At 45.0% G+C, this 20901-nt stretch overlaps 1 protein-coding gene across 4 annotated transcripts in view; it reads left to right on the top strand.

Annotated features, from left to right (window-relative positions):
* IRS2 (insulin receptor substrate 2) overlaps positions 1–20901 on the top strand; it is a 30645-nt gene that overhangs the window by 4471 nt on the left and 5273 nt on the right. The window contains exon 2 of one of the 4 annotated variants that reach the window (XR_007404940.1): positions 1846–7087. The exons of 2 other annotated variants lie outside the window; for them this stretch is intronic. The gene's annotated coding sequence lies outside the window, so the exon portion shown is untranslated. Of the gene's footprint in view, positions 1–1821; positions 7088–20901 lie in introns of all 4 variants that reach the window. One more of the 4 variants, XR_007404941.1, reaches the window with a different exon arrangement.

The following is a 20901-nucleotide window of genomic DNA, read 5'->3' as shown; positions in this document are numbered from 1 at the left end:
CTGAAGTTCTGACAGCTCCCTCACCCTTTGTCTTTGTTTTCCTGGAAGCAGGTCCCACCTGATTTTTGCTGAGCCTTAAAGTTTTTAAAGACAGGCCTGCAAGTCATTTAGAAAATGAGCATCCATTTTGGTGGCTGCAACAGGGAACAGTTATAACCCGTGGTTCAGTTTTACACAGAAACTGTAGGGGCTTTTCCGTAAGAGGCATCGTTTTTCTCCCAAGGGTCTGACAGGGTGGCAGTGCCTACACGTGGGGTAGAAGCAGTAGTTCTCTGACTCGAGCATACCTGGGGGGTCACCTGGTCAGAGATGGCTGAAGCCTGGATGACTGGGTTGTGCAGAGCCCCAGGGATTGTGATGCGGAAGGTGTAGGGCGTGGCCTGGAAGGTGCCTTTCTCGGAAGTTCCCAGGTTGTGTTGCTGCTGCTGGTTGGGGAACATCCTCTGAGAACCCTGTCCCAGGTTAGGCTCACCTGAGGAGGTTTGAGAAAGCCCCTTTGGGGCCTCGCCCCAGACAGATTGAAGCAAAGCCTCCGGTGGGCAGAGCACAGGCACCAGTGTTGTTCACAGTTTGCCTGGGTGATAACGTGCAGCCGGGATTTAGAATCAGTGCTTTAGAGGAAACAAGTGGAAGACAGCCACGTGGTGTTTTCAAGAACAATTGGACAGGATGGTGCCCCGCATCCTTCACGTTCTTATCAAATATCCATGAGGAGAGGTGTGCTTGCTTTGCAGCTGGTGGTGCATTCTGAGGATCTCAAACTTTGAATGACTGGGTGGTAGGGGTGTGAATGTTCAATTCACAAGTTCCTAATTTTTCTTTGGTGCTGTGTGTGTTTGGGGAGGGTTCTAGTAAGGTAGAGGCTCCGGAGGAACCACAAAATATAAAGCAGCAAATAGTGTTAATGTAGATGCCGGCGTGAAGTCAGAAGTCTGCAAAGGGTCCGAAGTGACGATCTCCACAGCTTTTGGGGATCCGTGCGCCTTTTGGTCTTAAACAGAGTAGCTGAAAGCTAAGTCCAGCATACAGTTGATAGTATGCCTGGGACGGTTAGTCCATGGGATGTAAAAGTATAGCTGTAGGGTAAATAGCCTGTTGTTCTACTATAAGAGAGGAAGAGCTCTTTACTTTTTTATTAAAACCATAGAATAAAAGATGAAAAGAGTCCTAGAGAATTATCAGGAGTATGGTGCTCTAGCACCATCTAATTAAATCAATCGGAACTTGTCAGAGTGTATCCCATAAACGATGACTTGCCTCTGAAGGTCACTTTGCTTGCAGTTAAGTTAAACACTACAGATACTTCTGAAAAATTGTTTGTGTGTCAGGGAGTTGAAGGATTAGCTGCAGTCTAGGACACAGACCATAGAAACACACAGGCATGACTGGAATTGAGGGGGGGGGGAGGGAGAAATGCATGCATGCAAACATTTTCCTCGCATGCCCAGATGGGTATATGGGGGATATGCCATAGTAAACATGAAAGTACATTTTGCTGAAATCTGATTCTAATCAGAAAAGCAGCCTGAGAACATAACACCTTTTTTACCCCTTTTGGTGAAACAGGAAGCAAAACCCTGGCCTGGATTACAGAAGGCCCCAGGAGTGGGTTCCTGCAGGAGCAGGAGGAGTGAGCTGGGGTTTGCCTCTACCAGCCTGAAAGGATTCAAGGCCTTTCTGATAAGGGAGATACATTAAGAAACGTGATTCATGTTATGATATAATGCCCTTTTCAAACTCGGGGAAAATAAAATGTTAAACTGCGAGAGATAAGTTTAGTTAGAGACCTGATTTAGCTTGTTCTGTTTGTTTTCCCACCAGTATAAAATTCCTTTCAACCTATAGGACTCAGGACTCCTGAAACCAAAACAGCAGTTCGTAGGCTCGGTGGTGGCTGAACAAAGATGAGATTGAATTTGCTTGCCGTTTTTCCAAAGACTCTGTGAGCATTATGGTAAACACCTTTTTAAGAAGAGAAAGGACTATTTTTAAGCAAGATCGAGAACTGCAATTGATCCATTGTGCCAGAACCACAGTTTTTTAAGAGGGCTACATGCGAAATGGATTTCTAGTGAACTGATTTGACACAAGAACAGTAGAACAGGAAAGACGAGGATGTCATCTTAATGAATGTGGAACCTGCGCTGTGGTCTGTGGAGCCAGAGAGGAACTCAAAATGAACGTCCACTTTTATTTAACTCACGTGTGCATGTAGAAATTTGTCTGTGGTGCTCATAAATAAAGAGTTCACGGGAGATAAGCGTCCTTTGGGAGGATGATTTATAGGGAGGAAGACTTGGAAAGCATTTCTTTGAAGATGAAATAGGAGAAAAAAACTTCCTGGGTCATTGTGTGCATGGCCTGGTGCTCAGAAGTGGCATAGGTGTCTGTTCACACTGAGCTCCTCCGTCTCCACATGGGGAAATGTCATTAATTATGCTGAAGCAGAATGATTTGGGGTCCTGCAGTAGGGTTTGGCATTTGCATAAGTGGTAACAAAGACACAAGATTTCTGCAACAACGTTTGATAGTTGTTTACAGTAGAGTTGGGGGATGGTGGGATTTCGGTGCCAGAAGCAAGTCAGTGCACTTTAGGGGTGTGTGTGTGTGTGTGTGTTTGTGTATGTGCATGCTCTGGATTAATATATGATAATAATCTGTATAACACAATAGTTATGGATTAATCCAGAGCAAATAAAATTTGAACTGTAAATTATCCATCTTGTTGGGGAGCAAAGGAAGGCCCTTTCTGCGTGCTTTGCGGGTGCGTACATAGGAACATTGAACCAATCTGTCAGAACGTTGTTGTTTTGGAATTGAAAATACAGTGTGGAATTTACTATGCTTTAAAACAGCATTTAAAAATTAACTGTATACATGTTTGTGCTACGACTAGGTTGGTGTAGATCATAAAAGGTGCTATCTAACTGTTCCTCTTTGGTGGGATTTTTGTTCTAAAATTGGTTTTTATGTATGTATAAGGCAGATTAGATACGAGTTACCGCTGAAAGCATCTCTGTTTAAATTCTGATTGATAAGAGGACTATTTGTTCCTATCCTATGGTCAGAGAATTTGGGGACAGCAGGAACGTCTCCAAAGGAACAAGATAATCACGATTTATGTTTAAAAGGATTGCCTATTGGAAGTCTGAAAGCAAAGAACCTGAATATTTTTAGAACTCCAATGAGATTGCTTGACAAACCACATGCCCTTTATTTTTCTGTTTTGCGTGCTCTCCTGCTTTGGTTGGCCAGCTCTGGTCGTAATAAGATAATAATGAACACTGCTCCTGCCCTGTTCCCGGGAACAGACAACCAAGGTGCTAATGAAAACACACAGGCTTTCGTGAATGAAAGTCACGTGACTTGTTCTACTTCCTTTATTGAAAGAGAAACCTTTACAAAAATAGTACTTCGTAGAAGGAAGCATAGTATGTGGAACATTAAACCAGGAATCAGGAAACCAGGTTTCTGGTTGCTGATCTTAATGAGTCATTGTGTGACAGAGGAGAACCATTTAACCCCACTTTCTCACTTTCTCTGTCTGTAAAATGGGGTAATTATAACCCTCTCACTCCTGTGGCCTCGGCCATTGGGAGGTCCAGCAGATCATAAAAATCAAGAACGGTTAAAATGCTCTCCTGAAGGATCCTGCTGATAAACTCACTGACACTATTGATACTTATTGCCTTGAAACTATGAGGGTTTATAGGAAAGTCACTTTTGTCAATGAGTGTTCTTAAAAAGAAACAACTCACGGTCGTCTAAAAATGGAGCTAACGCCTTTTTTAAGAGATGCATGTCTTTTCTTCTTCATTGCTAATTCCACTCCAGTCTCCAAGAACCATGTTTTCCCCTCATCTTTACCCAACTTGAGATTTTGTTCATAGATAATCAATTGCAATGAAGTAGTGTTTTAAATTACGTAGTGAGGGATCCCTGGGTGGCGCAGCGGTTTAGCGCCTGCCTTTGGCCCAGGGCGCGATCCTGGAGACCCGGGATCGAATCCCACGTCGGGCTCCCGGTGCATGGAGCCTGCTTCTCCCTCTGCCTATGTCTCTGCCTCTCTCTCTCTCTATGTGACTATCATAAATAAATAAAAATTAAAAAAATAAAAAATAAAAAAAAAATAAATTACGTAGTGAAATGACATAATCAAGGAAAACAGCGTCCTAAAGCTGAAACTATATTAAGACCGTACTTTTGATTACCTTTTATAATTTGTTTGTATGTCAACAGGTATTGTCAATATGAAAATTAATAATTACGATACTCATTTTTTTTAACTGATAGTTTTGGCTTTTAACGTGGGCTGTATTGAGAGAAAAACAGAACCCTTAAACTTTCAGCTGCTGAACCTAGTGTTGGGCTTGGGGGTTCTCTTTTAGGGTTGATTTAACTAGGGTAGCCCCTCCTGCTCTGTTTTGATTTTTTTTGGTTGTCAGACATGGTAGGAAAACCTCCAGTGTTTGTTTGATTCGTTTGCTCTTGCACAGGCCCACTCCCCCACAAAAGGAATTTTAATAGATAATTAAATATAATTATTTTCTTTGGAATTATGTGTATTACACGAATCTCTCTGTTTTTCTGGAGAGGAGGAGGACTCGTAGCACTTTTATTTACTACCAGCATGGGTATAATGGGTTTTCTGTTAAAATTCCCACTAATGCATTTTCTGTAGAAGCATGGTTCCAAGAGCTAGTTAACTTTTGGTATCAGATTTGGCAAGTTGAGAGGGTTTTTTGTTTTGTTTTGTTTTTTTGGGTAGCACAGAATCAAGTGTTCCCATTTCACCTTAGAAACTTAAGGGAAAATGTAACTTTACTCTTTTTATCTGCACTGCCAAGTAGAGTGAGGAAAAACTCAGAGGGAAGTGAAGCCCCGCCCAAAGCCGGGTCTTCACCGACTCCACGAATAGTAGGAGAGTTCGCTGCAGATTTTCTCTACTACAGACATGAGGAGAATGTCTTTCTATTCAAGATGAGCAAGACATTTTAATAAACAAATGAAAACCAAATTTTCTGACCCTCCAATGTGATCAGTTGTAACCACGTTACTGATCAAGTAGAAACGTACTATCTAAATATAATCGGGGAGACTCTCTGTTGATTTTATCTATTTGAATGTGTTCTTCAAGATCACTGTGGTTTTTTTAATCATTCAAGGTAGATCATTGCAGACTGAGTTCATTGGTAGGTTTTTTTTTTTTTCTGAGGAGGACGAGTGGAGTCATCATTCAAGATAGGGCAAATGCTGAGGCTGAGAACTGCTAGTGAGGATTCGATTTCTTTCTAGATAGCCACAGAGACTTGAGTTAACGGCACACGAAAATAAAAGGCACAGAAGGAAGTTTGAATAGAGGGAGTAGAAATACACGTTGTACACTACCATTTTGCTCAGTGGATGCGAATAATACAAGATCCTTCTGTGCATGGTACTCTTGCTGCTTAATTGAATTCATTGCATGGGAACGCTGGGATAGAATTGGGTTAAAATTTAAAGGCTGCACGTTTACAAGCGGTAAAATAGTCAAGTTAGCGGTTCTGATTTCTCAGCGATTACACTAGAAAAATATTAAATTTGCATAAAGTCACTTTTACAGGTCCAGAGACATTGTAAACCTTGAGCAGACAAATGTGTCTTCAGATTTGGCCCCATTTTCTTATGCCATACATAATATTTACACCCACAAACAAGATTTATAAAATACTCCTTGCCTATTGTGCTTTTAGTGAAATTTGGAATATTTGGTTAAATATGGTGGTACGTAATATGCCTTAAGATAAATGACCATATGCACAGCACCTTGTCAGTACTGGTTGTTTTTTTGTTTTGTTTTGTTTTTAGTTTCTATTTTATTGTATTTATTGGTTTTTAAGATTTTACTAATTTATTTTAGAGAGAGGAGTGAGGGAGGAGCAGAGGGGAAAGGGACAAGCCGACTCTGTGCTAAGTGTGGAGCCCTAAGCCAGACTCAGTCTCATGACCCTAAGATCATGACCTGAACCAAAATCAAGATCTGACGCTCAACTGGCTGAGCCACCCAGGTGTCCTTTAGTATTGATTTTAAACAGTATCAAATTTTCCAGAAATAAATATTTTGTGTGTGTGTGTGTGTGTGTAGGGGAGGGGGCTCCATGTCTTATCTAATCATGCCCCAAGAGGCTTGGTGGGAATTTTGTCTTTGTGAAACTCAAATACTGAATAATGACGTGTTCTCTAATCACGTTAAAACTTTACAACCTTAAGTATAATTATAGTCTTACTGGTGCTTTAATCTATCCATAGGGTGTTGGTATAAATCGTTGGGTGAATGATTGTAGTCTAGTATTAAATTGCAATTTTTTCAGTGTGTAAAAATGGGGATTATGATAGATTTCATTATATTATGTGATTTTAATAATTACTTTAAAATCCGTATGTTTATCCTAAGAAGGATTTATGCTTTTACATAGTATTAATGCCTGATCTCTAGCATTTATGAGTGTGACGTAGTGCTTCCTCTGTCCAAATGTAAAAGTAGTTACTTAGGGGAGGGGGCCCATCATTTGCCTCTGAATTAGGTGCTACTAAGAATCCCAGAACCTGATGCGCAGTGAAAGAAGGCAGCTGGAGCTGGTGCTGGTGAAGTTGTAACCATTATGCTGATCAGTATTGGAAGAGTATTGTGTTGCCCTAACTCCTTTAGGTCAAAAGAATTGTTTAAAATCCAGGCACTGTTTTTTTCCTCACTTCATGGCATCGAGACATTTTCTTCCCTGTAGTATCACATTATACTCCCAAACCCAGTGACATTAGGCAGGGCCACTCCTTGGGAATGAGGAATCTGCAGCAGAGAGAGGCCCCGGGACTTGGCCAGGTTCCGAGAGCTGAGAGGAGTACTGTTGGGTGAGCCTCAGAAGGTGCCCATTGACCATCCTTGTCCTGCCTTGTCCTGCGGTCCTGCCTCCTCAGGTCTGACTCGGCAGCCTGTGCTCTTACATCCCATCATACTGTCTCCGAGTGCTACAAACTGTCTGCTGGGGAAGCTCAGAGCCAACAGTTACATTAGGATTTTAGCCTAGACCCGTCTCAGGCAACTATCCAGGTAGCTGTTTTGTTTTCTATTTCGCTTGGCTGATACTTACTGAATTTCCCTCTTTTTTTTTCCCATGTGTTTATTGATTCTGAGTAAAATGTGGGCAGTTAAGCAGGAAGTAGGACATGGAAGGGAAGCCCCCTAATTTTTTTAAACCCGTTTTATGCCTGGCAGTATGCAGAGCTCAGGATCTGATAGGACTTTCACAGCCGTCACTGTGTTGGTGGCTTCAGAGTGGTGGTTCCAGGTTGTTGACTGGTCATCTGTTCTGGGGCTTTCCAGTCTCACTTCCTGGGGTCCCAGTGGTCTGCAACACTGAAAGCTCCTATTCCTCTAGCTGCTTTTTGTTTCAACAAAGCTGGCTATATATTATCCTTGAGAAGATGCCTCTCCGCCCTCCCACCACCAAATACATGAAAATTCTGTCCACACAGTGTGGTGAGGATCAGGAGAGAATGCAAGGTCGTTTCAAGGGAGAGGAGTTGGGAACGGTTGGTATAATAAAACTCATTTAAGCCTGCGTACACAGAGGCTCAGGGAGGTCAGACCTTTTTTCCAAGGTCACCATTTAATTCGTTGGTAGAAATGTTTGTAAATATTATCAAGAAAGAATAGAGTATGCCCTGTCTCTGTGGGTCTTTTGTGTACCACTGAATAACTTCCTCCCAGGGCTGTCGTATTCGCTCCAGAACAACTCAGCGTTTGTACAAGTGGTATCTGTCCTTTTTTTTTTTTCTTTTTTTTTTGACTTTGGAACATTTTGCTTCATGCGTAGACTAGCAGGTCTGCTGGCCGACAGAAGCAGAGGATGCAGAGGCACCTAGGTAAGGAAGAGTGCTGTGAATCAGGAGACACGCCTGCTCACGATCATGTGGGCAGTGTGTACTGGGGAAGCAGAAGAGCGAAGGTTTGGCAAACATTCAAGATCATGTGCTTACTTGTTAAAAAAAAAAAAAGAAGAAAAGAAAGAAGAAAATTCTTGGCATGATTCCAGTGGAAAAGCCTCTGTTACCTGGGAAAAACATATGTCCTTGCCATTTGTGATGGGTTCAAGCTAGATGCTTGATCTGGTTATGGCGTGAGGTGTCTTTGTGATAGATTTATTCCATAAGTGAAATACATATTCTCCTCCTTATGAATAAGTCCATTAACAGTTTCCTAAGAAATGAGTCATTAACCTACTTAATGATGAGTGTATTTGAAAACTAACCAATTTAGAATTTGCCTAAGGACCAATAAGTTAACTAATCAGTTGTTGCTAGGTGGTAATCTTCTGGGGACCAGATTATTTCACGAGTGCCTCTCTTATTTTCAAGATTTTTTTTTCTGAAAAAAAGAAATCATTTAACTGAATTTTTGAATGAAGAGAAATGGTTTTTCTACCTTCCTAATGATGTGACTGTGACCCCACTTTCAAAGGCAGAAGGGAAGATGTAAACAAACCAAAATTCATAGGCTGTCCATATTTTTAAAAAATGCAATGGGGATCTACGGGCTGAGTTGATTTTGTTTACATTAGCTGCCAGTCTCTCCAGCATCCTCCGAGAGAGGACTTCCTTCCTAGCAGATGGCAGCCTGGGGCCACACGCCTCCCTGGTAAGCATCGTGCACCAGTAATCTACCCAGCCCCTCGGGAAGGAGGCTGCCGCCGCCCACTGGGGTCAACAAACCAGGGCGATGCAGCTCCCTCCCCTGCCCTTCCCATCAGTGTACTGCAAAAACAGCCTTTCGGGGTGAGGGTGGGGGAAAGCAGAGTTCAGAGCGCCCTGTCTCTGGGTTCTGGGTCTGGAGAGTACTCACCAGGTGAAATGCAAAAGCTGCCGAATAAAGATGCTGCTGTGCTCGCGCTGTAGGGAGTCTTCATAAATAAATGCAGCAGTGTTTCCCAGGGCGAGGTTTGGATCCCCTCCTTAGAGAACCCCTGAACTGGCGTGGCCGCACTGCCAGGTGCTGGCGGTGGGAAGCCAGGGAAGTGGGGACTGGGGTGGGTGAAGGCTGAGAGTTCCCCGCCTGCAGTAGAAGCCACGCCCATGCCCCCCCCCCCCCAGGGGACTTGGCCCCACACCACAGCCTGCCAGTGCCCCCTTCCCTGTCCCCGGTGCAGGGTCCCAGGCACCCGCTGGGCCAATGGCAGGGGCGGGGAGGTGCAGAAGCATGAAGAGAAGTTTTGGAAATAGGCCAGGACATTCTTAATAAGTTTAAAAACTATGCAAATCGTGCTTTAGAAACTCTGAGCAATAAGCAGTATTAAACAAGGCACCAATTAGTGTGCATAGAGCAGCTTGATTTTGTTTGAGGGTGAGAGGGAGGTAGGAGTAGTACTCTGGGACCCTGTCAACATTCTGGAGCTCCTGAACTACTCAGAGGACAGAAGTTGCTAGAAAGAGACACTCAGGCGGTCAGTTTCTTTCGCCGAAGGCTGGATGCATTTTTTGGAAGATAAATTGCTCAAGTGATGGGTGGCAACGCATACCTCTGTTTTATTCTTACATGATAGCAGGGTTTTCAAAAATAGTTTTCTGGCATAAAAGTGACCTAAAACAGCACTTTGTGTATACAGATGAAACAAACAAATGCATTTGCTACTCATTCCGTCTTCCAGTTATATTTATCAAATAAGTCTGATGACATTTCTGCAAAGAACTTTCATTAGTTTGCTAAGTAGACTTCTTATAAACGTACAGTTCAATTGAAAATATTTAGGTACTATTTAGCCAAATACACGAGTTGCAAAACTGCAAAATCTGTATTTCTTCCTTCTTTAGGATGTTATAAATCCAGGAGCGTACATTTATTTTATAGTCCGCAACAGAAAATTAACTTTTCAGCTGGTTCGGTAAAAAGTGGAAACTTGAATAACGTGTGGTGTGGAAATATTAGATATGAAAGCCCGACAGACTTACAAACAATGAATTTTAAAACATCCTTTAGCCTTTACTTATTTTGAAATTTTAAAATGAGCATTTTCTCTGAAAGTTTACGTAGCTTCTAAGCATAATGACATTTTGGTGTTTATGGTCCTATCAGAGTTTTAAAGATGCAGTAGAAGAACTCACCTTAATTCCATTTTACTTCTTATCATTATTTGCAGTTTAGCTTATCAGTAGGGCTGGTTTATTAGTAGCCTTCGTTCCAAATGAAATAACCACAGCAGTAAAATACCCAAGTTTCTCTGGCATGGAGCATTTAATTAAGTTCCTAGAATAACTCTGGGTGATAAGCATTCATCTCCACGACTCTGGAGTCTGTCCTGTTCAGCTGGAATGTTCAGAATTCTTCGTGTCTTGAGGCATTTCCTAGAGTTGACAGTTTAGCCAGTTACTCGATGGAGATTCAGTGTGTATGAACACCTGAGTAGTCGCCGGGGGCCACTCGGTGCTCCCCACGTAGGCTGTTTCCTGGGCAGCGGCATGGAGCTTTCCAGGAGTCGTCCGTCCGCCCTTCTCAAGGTGGGGTGGCCTCGCTGGAAGGTTCTGATGGAGCCACTCCGCGCTCAGTCCTGTCTCCATACTCTTGGGGTTCCTCCGATGATGCTGGGTCAGTTTTCTTCTCAGAAACTGTGGGTTCAGTTTGCCAGGGTCCTGGCTGCTGGGTATAGCTCACTCTAGCCTCTGCCCGTAACTGTCCCAGGATTTCTCCTTGTACCCCATCTTTGCTGTCAGTGGAAGTATTCCAGAAACTTCCCAACACTGGGATATTGGCCTCCTTTTCCAGAGCCTTCCGATTCTTTGCAGCTTACCCACCATCCACTGCTGCTTAACGGATGTCCTCTCTTTTGTTTGCGTGGTGGGAGTTCTTTCTGTGAACTCATCCTTAATTCTGCAACACCAAGCGTTCATGGCCACACACGTGGAAAGCTCACATGTAAAATGCTTACTGCTACTGCTCGCGCCCCACTGTGGCCTTCCATAAATGGTGAACATGTAGATTTTAGTCACTATCCTAATAATTTCCAAATCAGGCCGACACATCTTTAACGCACCTTCAGTGGCATGCAGGTGTATCTGAAGCCCTTGAAAGCGGACGTCCTTTTTATAGACCCAGTGATCTGGCCAGGAAAGCCCGTCCCCCTCCTGCACAAGGGAGGCCCCCCTGGCTACCAGCAGCTCCCTCTGCTCTGAGACCTGCTGCTGCCAGACCCATCTCTGCCTTGGCATCCACTGTGGAGAGGAGAGGGCCATCCATCGGCCAGGCAGCTGTATCTCCAACCCATCAGACTGATGTGGGAGTTGGTTTCCTGTCCTTCTGTCCTTTTTACATTTTCCCACCTTTAAGTGCTCATTCAGGGCAGGGAGTGGTGCAGCGGGGGGGGGGGGGGGGGGGGGGGGGGGGACTGATAGGAGTGTCACTTAATGCTGCTTGGGAGGGTAGAAAGATGGGCTGTGGGCAGGAGGGACAGAGGCAGAAAGGTTAGATCTCCCTTCAACTTTCAGAGTTAATCAAATTGTTAAATTTTTTTTCATGACAAAGATGCCAGTTGTTACTTGTTGAATACTTTTAAACTGTTTCACTCATTTGAAAAATATTAAAGTGTATGAGAGAAAGAAACTGGTTTGGTTCCCAAGCTTAAAAGAAAAACAAAAGGTACTCAGTGTTCAAGCCTATATTTGAAACCTAGGAAATAAATTTAATTTCGTTATGTTTTCAGATGATGAAGTATTATAGGTAGTAATAGATGCTCCAGAAAATAAAGTGGCGGAAGGGAGGGAGGGGAGAGGTGACAGCTTGAAGGTGATGAAGAAGCAGGTCTTCTAGATCTTTACGGGGAGAATCCATATAGGCAAAGGAATACCTGTGCAAAGGCCCTGGGGCAGAAGATTGCTGGTATGTTCCGCAATGAGGAGTGGGTCAGTATGACTGACGAAGAAGGAGAAAGGCAGAGCATATTAGGTGAAGTGAGGGGGTGACAAGGGACCATGATCTGTAGAGCTCGGTCAGCCGTTGTAAAGATGTCAGTTCATATTTTAATAATGTAAAGGAGCATAGAATCATCTAATTCTGCCATCTTGTGTGTGGGGTTTTTTTTTGTTTTTTTGATTTTTGTTTTTTTGTTTATTGTTTTGTGATTTTTGTTTTTTTGGTTTTTTTGTTCTTTTTTTGCCTCGTGAGGGATATGGCAGCTCTTGAATTTCCTTTTCCAAACTAGCATAGAAGCTGGGAGAAACCCTGAAAATGGGTTGAGGCACTGAGTTGTGAGGGGGTGGGCGCTGGAAGATGATAAACAAGATTAACAGCCAAGCACCTGCCTCCTGGTGGAATTATGTACGTGATTATGCAAACATCTGTAAAGAGCCTTGTAATTTATAAAACATTTTTTTTAAAGATTTTATTTATTTATTTATGAGAGACACAGAGAATGAGAGAGAGAGAGAATGAGGCAGAGACACAGGCAGAGGGAGAAGCAGGCTCCATGCAGGGAGCCTGACGTGGGACCCCGGTCTCCAGGATCATGCCCTAGGCCGAAGGCGGCACTAAACTGCTGGGCCACCCGGGCTGCCCTATAAAACATTTCTAACTGTTGTCGAGTCCTCGGGACCTCCTTGGAGGGAGGTTCTTGTTATTCTTATGTTTTAAAGGAAAAACCTGGGGCTGGAGAGACTCTTTGGGCCTGGGAGGTGTGATGCTGCCTGCTTCTGGGTCTTGCAGGTGACATGCTGGCTCCTTTGGGGGGAGAAAGGACACTCACTCATCCTGACCAGCCAAACCGTGGGTGGGTCTGGCGCTGGGTTAGTGCCGCGTGCGGCCGCCTGCCATTAGTTGGGCAGGCTCTGCTCTTGCTCAGGAGTGCCAGGTTCGAGCTGCACACTGGGTTGGTTTCATCGTCCAGGGATGGAGCTCGGATTCCTCCGTGTGTTTCACAGAGAGAAACCGGCAGGACGGTGCTGATACTAGGAGTGAGCCAGGCTCCAAGGCTGCCAGGAGGACCCACCCGCCCTCAGTCTGTGTGTGAGCAAAATGGATGTTTTGCGAGTGGATTTGTGTGCAGTTATTTGTAGCTTGTATCGTTTGAAGACTTGACGTAGCATGTAGGTCTGTCTTCAGGATTTAGGTTTTGTCTCACTTAATTTTTGTGAAATACGTACATCATACGGTAGCGTACATGCAAGGTGTTAAAGAAGCTCCTCCGTTGGAAGAAGACTGGTGGTCTGCTCCTGGCGGTTTGCTTACCTGCATTAGCAGTTACAACTTCCACTTGGGTTGCCCTTGCCTCTTCCAGGCCAGAATCGTGAAATTTCCATGTTGACGTTCACGTGCAATGTTTTAGAAAATCCGTCTATGCTTGTGGGTCTCCTTGGTGTCTCTGCTTCCTAGACTCTGGAGAAGCTCTTAGATGAGGCTCTGCAACAACAAGAGGCGAGAGTGGGAGGCAAGTAGCCACAAGTGGGCTACTTGCCCCACATCCAGGGCCTTTGCAGGGACTTGAGGCTGTGGCTGTGGCCGTGGCGCCCACCCTGTGACCCGCAGCCCAGGGCTGGTGTGGATTCCCACTCCCCAGCTCCTGTGTGACTGGCTGCCGCCCTGTTACCCTCTGTTCAGGCTGCTTGGAAGCCCGTTCATGTTCCGTTGAGTACAATAGGTAGAAATGACAAAATGTAATTTGCTGTGTTGCCTTTTGTCATTTGGGCTCCCAAGGACGTGGTTAGGAACGCACGTGACTTTTCAGTCCATCCTGAAAAGTCGCAGAGGCTTCTGCTCAGCTTGAAGGAACTGGAAATGGGACCAGGCCAGTCTACGCAGACAGGCTAGCCTTCTTCCCGTGGAAGGAGTGATGTCTTCACCCTGAGTTGACTGTTTCCCCCTCCCCGAGCCTTCAGCACTTTGGGAAGCTGGATCTTGCTGTGCTTGGCTGTGTTGTTCCCTCACTGGGCTTTCTTCTCACTAGAGAAGGGGCAAGAGTGGGGGACGTGCGTGATCACGCGTGCAGCTGCGGGGACCAAAACTGGGTCCCCTCCATATTCCCAGCCCAGGGGCAGCGTCAGGTGCTCTTCCTGGCTCTGTGTGTAACCGTTGTGGGTCTGGCCTCCAGGAGGACTGGGGGGCTAGGGTGTCCATGTGTCCATCCTGCCTGCTCTTTCAAATCCCTCCGAGGCCTTGAGAGATGCCAGGCTGGACCCCTGGCTCAGGTGTCCTGGGGTCCAGAGCCTCCCGTGTGGGAGGTCCCTTCTGGCAAATAAGTGTGTAAGATGCCTACCGGGTCCAGCCACTGAGTTCTCCCAAGGCTGGAGAAGTGAGTCTCCAGAGCCCTTTCCCTGCAGAGACTCCAGTGTGAGTGACTGGAGACACTACACTTTGGCACTCTTTGGCCCAGAGGGCATGTGTAGTAGCCTAACCTGCCCCAGGGGCTGTCGGGTTGTGAAGTGGGGGAGGGGGCTGGGGGCGGCACCTGCAGGTCCAGGTGGGGCCGGTGGGAGGAACCGCCGTTTTCCTGGCCCGCTTCCTGGGAAGGCCTGGCCATCCATGGCTGCTGATTTTATTTTTCAGTAAATGAACTCGGTAAAGACAGTTTGTAACTTAGCACTTCACATTTTTTGTTACTGAAATTTTAATAAGTAGTACTTGGTTTGAATGTAAATCTCTGTGTGCAGCAGAGTCTGAATGCTGATGTTGACCTACAGTTTGCCACACTTTGGAGCATAAACCCGAGAGAACAGAAACTCGTGCCCATGGCCCCGCTCGCCAGTGGGCACCGTGCTGCGGGGCGCGTCCCGGCGGTCCTGATGGCGCAGCTGCCTGCTCCGGGGCACATGCGCCCCCTGGCCGCACGCACGTTCTGTCCTGCCCACAGGACGTGGGGGGAGCAGCCGAGCAAGGCGATCAGGGCAGCATTTGAGAACTATTAGCTTTAAATGGCCTGGAGTTACCCTCAGAAAAACAATTCTACTTCTGTTCTGCTTCTATCCAATTAAAACAAGTTTATTCATTTCATTCCGGGAGCTATTTGCCATTGTTTTTGTGCATTCATGAGTTGTTTATTTGCTGCTTGAAGTTCCAGTTGTTCGTGATGTCATTCATGGGTAGAATTTTGAATGAAGGAAAATGCTGTGGTGGCAAACGTGCTCAGAGATAGCACTGTTGTGGCCGCACAGATTAGCCAAGAGAGCGGGGTGGGAGGAGCCAGGCTTTCTTTGGCCGCCTAGGGCTGCCGGGTCTCATTAAGTCTTTGTAGTTCACAAGGAACATGTGGCTACGCGTATACATCATTTGAAGGAACTTGAAGAAAGCAAAGGGACCCACCTGCAAGGTGCCACTAATGCTAGTGGCATGTACTCCTCTGCACACGGAAAGTCAAGAGTATCTCTACATTGTGTTTGACTTACATGCTTGTAGCTTTCATATGTAAAATTTGGTAGTTCCACAAAGGCCCAGGAAGGAACTCAGGGCAGGAGAATGATGGCCCTGTTTTCAGAAGGAAGAACAGAATGGTAAATGCTGGATCCTGGGCCCCCTGTGGGACCAGTGACTGTCCACACCCACGTCGCATTGAGCCATTGGAATGGCATTCAGTTTGCAGGGGTGGGGACGGCTTGACCTGAGTCATTCCTAAGCTCCCAGAATGCCTTTGAGATGAGTGATGGTGAGAATGAGCCAGGACACCTGAGGGTTGGCTGCCCATTCACACAAGAGCCTTTAAATGAGATCTATTCTGAGCCCCCGGGAGATGGGAGAGGATGCACATCTGCATCCTGTGGACGTTAATAGACAGGGAGGGAATCAGCCTGCGGAGAGGCGGAGGCCACTCAGGCCACCCAGGTGCATTTGCTCAGTGGAAGCTCGCACCTAGGAGGGAGATAGCTGGGCAGGGGCTGGGGGCAATGGATTCCAGAATTGCCCTCTGTTTTCTTTTCTTTTTTTTTTTTTTTTTTAAAGATCTCATTTATTCAACATTTACTTCTTTCTTTTTTCCTGTAATGAAAGACAAGCACTTTAGTGCTTATTATGCTCTATTTTTAATACGTTTCCAAGTTGCTGTATTATTGTTAAATGTGTAAACTAGAGTATATATCTTAGAATCCTAGGCCGTACCTTTTAACTATACTCATAAGTCTGTTTCCTATTAAGTGATATTATAGAGGGGATTTGAGGTGTGTTTGTCATAATTTCAGACTTCCAAAAAATGCTTATTTCGGTTTCAATAATAAAAACAAGGAATGAAATCATAAAACTAAAATAACCCCAGTAGCAACTCTTACATATCTAAACATTTGAAGGAAAGAAAGGTGCATTTGAAATGATATATAACAACAGGGTATTTGGGGTGGATATATTTTGAATAAATTGTTATTGTACATTTCTTAATTTTGTAGGAAAAACATAATAGGTCTGAGAACTTCAGATATAAACAAGAAAAACATTTTTGTAGTGTACATAAAATACATGTTCTTTACATCGGCATAAGCTCATGAGCTTATGGAAAGAATTACAGTGTTCATAGGATATTTGCAATTTTAGTGCACATTATATCATTTAGCTCAATTATTCTTACTGTTTCATAGGGAGAAACATAACGCTTATATTCATGCTCTTAAATGACCCGAGAAAGAGAAAAGATTTGGACCCTTCTAGAATTGAAGGTCTAACTTATTATAACTTCACCTCTGTTAAAGTTGAAAGAACGATACTGTAGGATGTATCTTGTGTATGAAAACCGTATTCTCGTATTGTGTATGAAAAATGAACTAGAAGAGCCATAGGTAGCGGAAATTAATCCCCAAAGTGTGCTGGCTTCATAAATGATTGCATGACTTGCTTCCTCGTTTTCAGCAGGGCCTGTAACAAGATAGCGTGTTTTTTAGTCGAGGGTATTACATTTCTGAAGGACATAAGCTGGCAGCTTATATCCAGAGGGGGAATCAGGCTGTCTCCAGGTGTAACACAGATGGAAATGTATGGTGTTATTTTGACTCCCCCACCCTACTTTCTCCTCTGATGCCTTCCTCTCGTCTCGGGGCAGACGGTCTCTGCACAACCACTAGCTCTCCCGCTGAAGTGCAGAAGCTGCCCTGTGCAAACGAACGAGCATGGCTGTGTTCCAATAAAACTTTATTTACAGAAACAGACGACAGTCAGATTTAGCCGTACTTTGCTGACCTCTGCCTTGGAATGCCACTCTCTCTCATGAGGTGAAGAGGGTTTTCTTTTCTTCTGGGCCTCAGACCGTTCTAGGGTTTCATTCTCCTTTAGAAGTTCTGTTTGTTTGTTTAGCTTTTCTGCCTGTGAGAAATGGCATAAACCACATGGGTTTTTATTTCAACTTCATTGAAGCTAAAGAAAGGGCCTAATAAGCATTGTGCCAGATGCTGGGGACAGGAAGGGTTTGAGTCCCCAAATCCCAGGGGAGACAGGAGCAGGCGGCAGGAACCTGTGTAGTATTTTGTGTCCCTGGGGAGAGTTTTGTGATGGGCTAATAATGGTGCTTACTGTGCAAAAGTGTAAACTCCGAGGCGGACCTCCTCTCCCTCTCCCCAGTCCCACCCACTCCTATACTTTGTAGAAATGCTCCCAGTGGAGCAGGGAGGAGAGCCCTGGGGAAGTAAAGGAGCATCCTTTACTTCTGACCATTCTCAGGCGCTCCCTTACCTGGCTTTTCACCTAGAAAGGCCTGACATTTCATGATGTAAGAGCAAGGCCCCCAGCAATCCGGAGGAGGGTATTTTGCCCCTCTGGTGTCTATGCTGAATATGAATAATCAGTCATATTTCCTCTCTGGACACTGTTGGACTCTGCTGCCCTGGCATGGTGCACACTTTTGCTGCAGGAGATTGGCTGCTAGGGCACAAGCACAGAAAAGAAACAAATAGTTGAGATGTAAGTGTGCTGAGGAAGGGGTGGTGCAGTAGCTCCAGGCTGGGACCCCAAGGGCAAGGGCTCTTGCTCTTGGTGAAAAGGTCAATGGGAGGTAGAGGTGGAGAAGCCACCTTTCAGGGTCCCCAGCCTCCTACCAGGCTAGACCTTCTAGTCCCTGTCTGTGCCATGTCCTTTCCATCATGTACAGCTCAGTGCCAGGACATTTCTCCAACAAGCATTCATGATGAGATGATTTTACCTGTCAGTGGAAACAGTGATCTCATATAGAAGACAGTTTTAAATCTTGCACAATTGGTAAAGTCATTTACTGCCCCCTCTCCGTCTGTCCTGAGGAACTTTGTCTCCCCGAGTTTCCTTACAAGTTATTATTTTTTTCTGATTTAAATGAAAAGTTCGAGTAACCGTTTTTCTTAGAATCTCTTGTTATCACACTTAACCTTACTTTTTTTTTTTTTTTCCTGGTATATTCAAGAGTGTTTTGCTTTTCTTCAAGTAAGGAGATACTGTATTATCAGGTTTATTTTTCTAGGAATTTCTCCTGTAACTGAAAAAGTTTATTTTCTCTTGTAATTCTCTGTTTTCACATCAAAGGTTTAAATGGGCCAAAGGACATGTCTGGGCTTATTGCAAGTTTCTTTCTTCCTAATCATAGTTGCCACTGGAAATGTAGGGTTTTGTTAAGTACGTTGTTTTGTTTGTCACGCAAGTCAGTATTTGCGCAGTCTTAATGCAGAGGTGCCTGAAGTTTAAGTCATTGTTACCTACTAAGTGCAGATGTCCCCTCCCCCACTCCCCTTTTCCAGTGCCCTTGCTCCCTGCACCTGAGCCTGACCCCCCACCCCCACCTGTGGAGTTCTGGGTTGCGCCCCACAGGGTGGCTCACACACAGCCCTGCAGGAGACCATCTCCACCCAGGCCTCCCTAAGGCTCTGCGTGCGACCCTGGGTGGGACCCACGGGACCCTCTGCAGAGAGAACCAGGGCCTCCGGGGGCTGACTTGCAACCATTCAGGTCTGTGTACCAAATTCTGGGCACTGAAATATGGACTGTGAAGCCAAACACATGCAGACCCACGTACTTTTGAGAAATCAAAGCGAAAATGTCATAAGTCAGAATGTGTATGAAAAATGCTGCTTGAATTTATTTGCTGGTGCTGATTTCCCCAGCTTACCTCCGGAACACCCTAGAACATTCTAGACCTAATGATGCTCACTGTACTTTCCACTAACGTATTGGGAATTGTGGAATCCAGCTTGCCATCGGCAGGACATGTCAGTGTTTTGACATTTGTGCTGTCCATGGCAAAGAAACCTTCCCACTTGTTTTCTATTTCTTTCTGGTGTGTGTGTGTGTGTGTGTGTGTGTAAAATAGAGCAGATTGAAGGTGGGGTCTTTAATGACATTGTCCTTGCTCATTTGCATTGTGATTGCTCTTAAATGGAAGAGAAAAGGCAAGGAATGATCCCCCTCCTCCTCAGAAATTATGATACCTGGCACATGGAAACCTATTCTTCATGTGGCATCATTTGTCACATGTGACAGAGCAAAAACAAGACGGGAAAGTAACTGGCCGGTGTGACAGATGCTTTGGAACAGCTTCTATCTTTTTAATGCAAGGGTTTTTTTTTTAATCAACTACTTTAGACCGATGCTTCTGTGAATGGGTTTCTTTACAAAGCAATGTCTAAGCTACAGAACAGTACCGTGTGATTATAGGACAAATTCAATGAATGCCAATAAGTTTAAATTATTTTTAGACGCATTACCTTCAGGATACAATCCAGATACCTTGGTAATTGCATTCATGAACAATGCTTCTTGATATGTTTATTTTTTATTTTGCCTCCACATCTAATGAGTTCCAGGAATGTCTCCCATCCTAATGAATATTCAGTGTGGAGTGATCATAAAATTAATAATTTGTACTTTTCTTCTACTAGAATTAACATAGATAACAAAGTACATAAAATTTTGCTGGGATCACCATCAGAAGTCATAAATATTTAAAGGTGAGGATGTCAAGTTTGTGGCATTTCCTAGTCTGGATGAAGCAGATTAATTTTCAGGAGGAGAGATCACTTAACTTACTTTAAAAGTCAGTAAACAGGGATCCCTGGGTGGCTCAGCGGTTTAGCGTCTGCCTTTGGCTCAGGACGTGATCCTGGAGTCCCGGGATCAAGTCCTACATCAGGCTCCCTGCATGGAGCCTGCTTCTCCCTCCGCCTATGTCTCTGCCTCTCTCTCTCTATGTCTCTCATGAATAAATAAATAAAATCTTAAAATAAATAAAAGTCAGTAAACAATCGAAAACGGCAAGTATGCTCATGCTCCCAGGGCCAGCTCCTGCCACTCTCCTCTTCCTCTGGGGATGGGGGAACAGGGGGTTCCTGCTGCCTCTGCATCCTCTGAGCCCTGGCCCAGTTCCTGAGCGGTCGCCAGGCAACCTTTTCCTCCGGCCGCTCCTCTTCTCGACTTCTCCACCAGGTTCAGGGCCCCAGCCAGCATGTGCCACAGCCTCGGGCTGGAAGGGCAGCTGGGGACCCTGTTGGGCCTTCTTTCTATAACAAATTAAAAACTATAGTTAGGTTTCTAAAACCAATCCCTTCCTCCCTGTGTGTGTTCTTGTTGAGTATTCACCTCTGGTGGATTCTGTCCAGATTCTTTTCATCATCATGTCATGGTCCTTGTGACCTGATTTGGGGTGCTCCAGCCTTCCTTTCTTTTGCATCCAAACAAGGATGTTTGCTGAAGGCACGCTGTTTGTTGCACGTGAGGCCACCACCAGCTCCATGAACCGCAGCGTGTCGGGGAGGGCCCTGGGTGCACACATGGTGAGCCACGGGTGGGGTGTCGTGAGGCAGCTGCCGGGTGTGGCAGGTGGTCCGGACCCCAGGTCCTTGTGCCTGGGACCCCCCGTCTTAACCCTCCTACTGCCACACCGAGAAGCACTGTGGAAAGCAGCTGCTTTAATCTCATAGGAGACAGGTTGCATACATGTGTTCACTCTCATATTCATC

This window comes from Canis lupus, chromosome 22 (genome assembly GCF_003254725.2).
Source record: "Canis lupus dingo isolate Sandy chromosome 22, ASM325472v2, whole genome shotgun sequence".
NCBI lineage: Eukaryota > Metazoa > Chordata > Mammalia > Carnivora > Canidae > Canis > Canis lupus.
Note: the sequence above shows the minus strand (reverse complement) of the source record. Positions and strands in the feature narration are given on the sequence as shown.